General features: G+C 53.8%; 1 protein-coding gene across 8 annotated transcripts in view; it reads right to left on the minus strand.

The window, feature by feature from the left end:
- RRBP1 (ribosome binding protein 1) overlaps nucleotides 1–5,392 on the minus strand; it is a 64,051-nt gene extending 58,659 nt beyond the window's left edge. For 3 of the 8 annotated variants that reach the window (XM_073878424.1, XM_073878423.1, XM_073878426.1), the window contains exon 1: nucleotides 5,146–5,391. The gene's annotated coding sequence lies outside the window, so the exon portion shown is untranslated. Of the gene's footprint in view, nucleotides 1–5,145 lie in introns of all 8 variants that reach the window. The other 5 variants (XM_073878422.1, XM_073878421.1, XM_025876881.2 and 2 more) reach the window with 3 other exon arrangements.
- Nucleotides 5,393–7,794: the final 2,402 nt, after the last annotated feature.

The raw sequence follows: 7,794 nt of genomic DNA on the forward strand, positions 1-7,794 counted from the left end.
GAGACAATGGTGACCTCTCAGGTCACACCTGGATGCCCTCCAACTCCTCTCTGCTCTCAGATGCCAGAGTAGACAGCGCTCCCTTGGGGACTGCCAACACCAAGCACATAATGAAAACCAGGATAGACTGTTGGTGAATGAGAGCCACAGGCCCTGCCCAGAAAGGATGACCAAGTCCGTGGCTGCCATGCAAGAAAGCAGACCTGCTGTGCTCACACAGTCCCATTCTCCCCAGAAGAACCCCCAAAGCTAGACTTCTAACAAAAAACTTTAAAAGGTGGCTTGGTTGTTTAATAACATGAGGGCGGCCAAACAGATATCAGGTGTAGGCCAAGTTCAGTCCATGCAGGGCACCATCTTGGAACCAGGCTCAAGACAGCCTAAAACAGACCTGGTCCACTCACACCTTGACCAGGGTTAGGGCCTGGAATTAAAGGTTTCAGGTTAAGACGGTCTTTTATTCCAACTTTTTAGCCAGCAGATGCCGTTCATTATCACTATAATAGCTGATAACTTCCAGAACAATCTTAGTGAACCTCCTCTCCGACCAAAAAGAGAGTAAGCAGCTGCCCATCGTTCTGGGTTCTTTGTTAACTTTGGTTTTACCTTATTCTACAAGGAGGACTAAGATAAGCCCACTAGTACAGCCAAGAATTCACAAAGTCTTCCCAAATACTCTCCAGTGATCCTTTCAAAGTTGTACAGAGTATAACAGAGCCCTGCAAATGACCCAGGAAACAACTCATGTGAGCCAAGTATGAAAACACCAAGACACTGCTATGTGTAAGGCTTAAGGACCAGCAGCTGTTCCAATCTTGGCAAAATAACGAATTTAGAAATTACAAAACTTTCTTCATAAATCAAAGTTGCTTCCCATTGCTACACAGTGGGATACGCATGTCACTCATGGCACTTAAGGGAAACACATTAGATATGTCTGGTTTTTATTTTATTTTTTTCAAGGATTGTATTTATTTGAGGGAGAGAGCATGCACGTGCACAAGCAGGGGGAGGGGGAGAGGGAAAGGGAGATGCAGACTCCCCCCTGAGCAGGGAGCCCAATGCGGAGGCTCAATCCCAGGACCTTGAGATCATGACCTGAGCCGAAGTTAGATGCTTAACTGACTGAGCCACCCAGGTGCCCCAGGTGTGTCTGGTTTTTAGATGTCGGAGTCGGGTTGCAGGTTTCAGGAGACTCGTCAGAATCTGTCTGCCTAAGAAAACACCCTCCTAGGAAGTCCCTGAGTTAATTTTCTATAATGCTGGATAGCCCTCTTGCCCAGGCTCTCCCTTAGAATTAAATATTAACTTTCCCTACAAGCCATATGCTGTCTGCCCAATACCTATTTGGCTTGGTCCGGCTGACCATTCTGATGCTGTTGATAGTAGGTTAAGAATTTCCCCCCAGGGTAGGGACACTATCTGTGCTGCTCCCCCACCCACTTTTTTTCTTGGTATGCAATTTACGATGCACACAAAGAGGCAGAAATCAATCTTTCCAAAGGTGGTATCTTATTAGGGTGAAGCCCATGAACTGCCACTAGCCAACTGTTTTTGACGTATAAAATGGGCATCTTATATGGTTCAACATGTTACTTCTAAATGATCAAGAACGGAAACTTGAATGTTTAAAGAATCCCAACTACCTGGAACTCTTAAAAAAAAAAAAAAGAAGAAAAAAAGAATTCCAGCTATCTCTAGATCAGCAGTGTCCAGAACTCTTGGTGATAATGGAAACTATCTAAATCTGCACAGCAAACACACAGCTCCTGAGCATGTGAAATATGGCTAGTATGACTAAGAAACAATTTTTTAATTTTACTTGATTGTACTTGCTTTAAGCTGAAACCGCTCTATATAGCTACTGTATCGGACGACAGAGTTCTTCACACAAGAAACAGGTCTCACTCATTTATATTTATAGTGTTTGAAGGCCCAGCACACAGGAGACATTTGATAAATGAAAAATACCTTCTTGCACTGAATACATTTTCAATACCCTTCTTCCTATGAAGCTCTTAATTCTGATCTTCTAGTTCCACGTCCTCCCTTACAGGTAGTTACTATCCCAGCAAATGTGGAATTATCAGGCCCTGTGGGTGAACATTCAGAAGGCCACGCCCACACTGCCCAGCACCTGGGCAACAGGAACTGACCTGACCACCACCTAACCTGTTGGGCCTCCATGTTCCCATCCACAGAATGGGAACAACCATACCTATTCTATAGAATGGGGCTGCTGCAAGGCCTAGATATGCGCCCAAGTTGTGAACTCTGATTCTCAATAGTCAACCTTAAAAACCAAGCTGAGCTCAGCTTGAGTTGTCCAATGAAGTAGGAGGCTAACTAACGAGAATATTAACAGGTATAGCGGTCTACCTCACTTGGTCAACATTTATCGTGTTACAGGTCAGGCCTTAACTACTACTGTAGGCCCTGGATGTACAGCTGGTTAGCACAGTCTCTGCCTTTCTAATTCTGACTGACCATTATTTTTTCCCTCCCAAAACAAGATTTTAGTGAACAAAAATCCACAGTCTCGAAAGAACTTGAGTCCCTGCCTAAGTGCCATTCATTAGTAAAAGTTCCCAGAGATAAAAGAATAAGAGGAGTCTGGAGTCCTGACACTTTTAAAAGGTGTCCCTATTACATAATAAGCCAATATTCCACTTAAACCACTTCCATTCAACCACTTCGACAGAATTTGGTACTGTATAATTACTGCAGCCTATTAACTTAGGAATCGTTTCAGCAGAGAGCTTAATTGCTCAAATGTGACTCAATGATTCAGGACTTATCTAAAACTCTCCCATCACCAAAAAATATTCATGCACCAAGGTACCACACTAACTTATCTCTTTATAGATGTTCAAAGGCTGATTCCTATGAAAGAAAGGAGTCCTGTTACAGCATGGTGCCTACAGCTCTACCCACTGAACATCCTCTGTTTCCAAACCCCAAGACACCTTTCTTGTCCCTATCCCAGCCGCCCTGCAAGCCACGTGTGCATTGCTCCAGGTAAAGGGGAAACAGCCTAGTGGGAGGTATGCCCCCACTTTTCCTCCTTTGCGTGAATAGATAGGGAAATGGCATCTCCAGAACCTTAGAACCAGAAACTTCTTTCTGGAAACAGGTTGGCAGCCCATGGTGGGGCTAACCTTTAGAAAGTTCATAAAGTAACTGAGACATCACCACCGTAAGCAGCATGCTGCAGGATCACCAAGACTTCTCTGGTGTCAGATTAAGAGGAAGTCAAGAAGAGCAAGCACAAAAGCAAAGTGTAAAGGAGGGAGGCAGAGTCAATAGGAGAATGCTTCCCAACTGCGTAGGGCGGGTGTAAAACGTGCAGCTGTCCCTCCTGAGAGTGCTGGAAAGCAGACCTGGGTCTCCAGAAACACTCAGCAGTCAGAATTCTAAAGCGATCTCTAGCTTAGGATGTTGAGGCCCTGGTGGTCGCACTTCCCCAAACTCCAAAAAATACCATCCAGATGCCCCTACCCTGCAGGTTCCAGCACAGTAAGCAAACAGTGAGGTGGGAGGTTCCCAAGCACCCTTCAAAGTTTCATTTCCTTGGTGCTTCCCAGTCTCTGCTGACCTCCGACCTCCAGGAGTTATTGCCAAACTGCCTTCTGTTTGCACAAGGTCCTAGTTTTTCCCAGCACTTGCTGAGGAGGTTGCCCTGACCCCAGGGTGAGTGGGTGGTATATCTCCGGGTTACAGATAAGGAAACCCAGGTTCAGAGAGGTTAAGGGACTTGCGCTGAGGGTCTGTAAGTGAGGGCTGGGAGTGGAATCCAGACCTTGGGACTTCTGTGAGCCCTCGGCCTGCGGTAGGCAGGCTGGAGGCAGAACCAGACTCCACCTCCCTCTCATGCCCCCAAGCCCCTAAAAACTCATCCCAGCAGTAACAGGCAACACTTGTTGGCTATTCCCTACGTGCTGGGTCTTCACAGCTTTTCTCTTAAGTAGAAATGATTGGCAGCCCCGTTTTTCAGATGGGAAAGCGGACACCTGGAGTGAGACAGCTTGGCCCAGGTCACCCTGAACGCTGCCGGGATTTCAGAAGCCCACTCCCTTAACCGTTACACCACAATGAGCTATCATTTATTATCTGTAACCTGGGGAAGGGTCCCCGACGCTTCCCAGACGCCCTACTGGAAGCGCACACCCCAGCCCGTCCTCCCTCACCCAGGGCGCGGACTGGGGAGCCCGGCGGGCCAGGGAGGGCGCCAGGCCGGAGGCCAGCGCGCTTGGCCGGCCGGGCCGGAGATGCCCGCTTCCGCCTGGGCCTGGCACCGCTGGCCCATTCATTGTGGCGCGGGCGGGGCGGGCCGGGCAGGGCCCCGGTGGCCCCGTCACCCCGCTGGGCGCCTCGCGCCGGGCTCACGGTGCCCCCGGCCCCGCCGCCAGGGGGAGCAGGGAGCCGCCGCCCGCACTCCGGGAAGTTGCCACCCCGGCCGCCCGGGCGTCCGTACCCCGGACGGTCCCGGTCCTTGCACGGCGTTCCCCGCAGCCCCGAGTCCCAGGCCCGCCCTGTCGGGGGCCGCCCGCCACCCCCGGAAGCGCCTCCAGGCCGCAGCCCTCAGGCGGGCGTGCTCGGCCCGCGGGCCCCCCATTCAATCCCGCCCTCCTCCCCCCCCGGCCGGCCCCCGCCGCCTTCCGCCCGCCCCCCCATCCCTCCAGCCCGGACTCCAGCCCGGCAACGTCATCCGGCCGCTTCCCGAAACTTAACCCCTTCCTCCGCCAGCTGTGCGCCGCCCCGCCCCGCAGCCAACTTTCTTAGCCCAACTTCGGTGCGTGCGGGCCGGCCCGACGGCCCGCAGGGAGGGAGGGGTCGCCACGTCGCACCGCCCGGCCGCCGCAGGTTTTCCCCCACCCCGACGGCGAGGGGCGTGAGGTCCACACCGCGGGGCGCGCTCGGCCGCCGCCCCTGCACGGAGTTCGCCCGGCACACGCCCCCCGGGGTCCGACCCGACCCCGAGGGTCGGCGGCCGCAGCGACGGCAGGCGGCGGGCGGCGCCGCCGGGGGAGGGGCCGCCAATGAGACGTGTCACTCGCGGCGCTGCCGGCTCCGGCCCCGGCGCCCCGACGGCCCGGCCCGCGCGCTGCCGCCGCCGCCGCTGCAGGGCCCGGCCAAGTTTCTTACCTGCAGCCGGAGACGCGGGAGGGAGAGCGAAAGGGCAGGAGCCGCCGCCGCCGCGGAACCGGGAGAGAGGAGCCGGCCGAGCCTCCGCCGAGAAGCCGCCCCCGAGCAGCTGCAGGCGCCGCGACCCCGACGCCGTCCGCCCCGTCCGCCGTCCGCTCCGGCCGCTCGCTGGCTGCGTGCGCGCGTGTGGAGTCGTGGCACTTTCTGCCTCGGAGCTGGCGAACGGCCCCCTCCGCTGGGATCACCGCCTCCTGCCTTCCCCACCCGGGCCAGCCATTCATCGAGCCGCCTCTCCCCATTGGCCCGCGCCCCGCCACTCCGTGGGTCGCTGGCCAGTCAGAGCGCAGGCGGCCGAGCCGCGGCGGCGGCCATTGGGCAGAGAGGAGGGTCTCCGCCTCGGCCAATGGGAGAGGGGAGGAGCTGCGGGGAGCCGCGGGGGGCGGGGCCGGGGAGGGGCGGGGTCGCGCGGTGCGGCGCTCGGCTCTGCGCGGGGGCGGGGCGGGGCGGAGCCGAAACGCCCAGCCAAAGGCGGGGGGGGGGGGGCGCCGGTCAGCCCCGCCCACTCCAGGCCCGCGGCGCCTCTCGCAGTCGCTGCCTTGGGGCGGGCTCTGTCCAGGCAGGCTGAAAAAGGTTCGAATCCCGGCGGTGCCGAGCCTGCGCCCCTGAATCTCGGCAGGCCGAGGTGGCGGTGGGTGTCACCCTGAGCGCGGTTGCGCAACCCGCCAACAGTCGGGAGGAAAGCCTTATTTAAACCCAGTAACTTCCCCCAAGCAGTGGCGCCTCCAGGCCCAGGGTGTGAGGGCAAGTTCGGCTGGTGATCAGCCCCGAGAGGACGAGCTGTAATCTTCAAAGAGATGGCACTCAGTACCAGAAAGGATTTTCTTGAGCAGATGGAGGAATTGGGATCGAAAGGCCAGAAGGTGCACAAGGAGTCGAGGGTGGATGTGATTGCACCCATTTTTAGGGGTGGTACAACTGAGTACAGTCTATTTGAGTTACTCCTACAAAGCACTGCTGGCAGAGCAATAAATGTTATCCACCCTATGGTGTTTTACTCCGTGTAAGGAAGAGGGCAAGAGGGTCTGACCCAAGCAAACTCACCTGTTTCCCGGAAAACTGAGCAAATAGTACTTCATAATATGGTCTCCTCCCCTCAATATAAGCTAACTACTGTCTCTTCATAACCAAATAAGTCTTTGAATTAAGGTAATTTTAGGCCTGGTTTTTTACCATTATATCGGGGTCTTTTAAGGCCAACTCTTTGAACTTGAGCCAAAGCCAGCTTCTTTCAAATTAAGGTTTCCAAAAAGCCAAAAGGGCTGCTGCAGCCTAATCTGCTCCACACCACTTCCCGGCCCCTGTGGCTGCAGAATTCTGTTCCTAGTATCTATTTGTTGGGCAATTTCACATTACCACCACCCCCCACCACTGTACTAGTGTTGTTAGAAAGATGTGGAAAATACAAGCTGTGGTGAGGGAGTAGAGGGGTTGAGTTGAAGTTAAACCGTTCATTCCTATTTTTAATCTCAGCAGTTCCTTAACACATTAATGATTAATCAGTGGGAATTAACCTGGATTAACTTTCAACACTCAGTCTTTTTCCAGTGGTGAGCCTCCACTCGAAATAAAAATCCAGAATCTCAGCCTCTGGCTGGCATATCAACTAGTTCTAACTGACCATGGGTAAGCCAGTTAACTTCTCTGACATGGGTGTACCCCTCTAGGACAATCTGGGTTTTAGAGAGGAAATTCATTCGTTCTTCATTCATTCATTCATTCATTCACTGGTGTTTGTTGAGTGCCTGGTATTCACTAGCAGGCTGGGCAAGCAGCCTAGAGTGATACACAGACCCCGTGAAGACTCAACTGCCCTTGAGGACCTTGCTGTGGGCAGAGACCCTCATCTTATTCACTGTTTAGGTTTTCCCAGAAGCAGATCCTGACAGGGGGGTTTGGATTCAAGTGACTCATTTGGGGGTGATCACAGGACACATGGGTAGAGAAGTAGAATGGGAGGGAGCTGTATAGGCAAGTAACACAATATCAAGCAAGTGACTGGTGTGGGCAACCAGGCTCAGTATTACTGAGCGTGCCGGGAAACCGTGTGGAACACATCCCAGACATGTCCTACCTGAGGGGTGAGGAGGTGGGTTACTTATCCCCCACCCTCACTCCTCATTGACTGAGAGCTTCCTCTGAGAGGACTTTAACTAGTCCCATGCCCTGTCAGCAAGAGAAAGCCTTCTGGCAGAGAAAAGCATCTGCTCACCACAAAAACTCGGCAGAAGGATACGTGCCTGACGGGTCTGGAGGGGTCACGGTCGTATCTTCTAGGCAACTGTGACCCAGAGCCTGACACAACACCTACATAGAGTAGAGGCTCAGTAAATGCATGTTCTGTAAATACGTTAAATGAATTACAGAATGGTAAAGTTCCTAGGCATGAGGGGTACTTAACAAAAAAGGGGCTCTCTGTTCCCTCCCATAATCTAACGTTTGGTTTGGCCTCAACACAGTGTATGTTTCAGTATGGAGATGTGGCCTGGCCTGAGCCTTTGCCTCTCCTCCCTGCTCTTTGTCCTCCCTCCACCAGGCTCTGTTAGGCCCAGGGCAGCACCCCCCCCCCCCCCCCCCGCCTGGCCTGACCTG

The sequence above is a fragment of the Callorhinus ursinus genome, unplaced genomic scaffold (genome assembly GCF_003265705.2).
Source record: "Callorhinus ursinus isolate GAN/ISIS: 27379988/994484 unplaced genomic scaffold, GSC_fseal_2.0 scaffold29, whole genome shotgun sequence".
Lineage (NCBI taxonomy): Eukaryota > Metazoa > Chordata > Mammalia > Carnivora > Otariidae > Callorhinus > Callorhinus ursinus.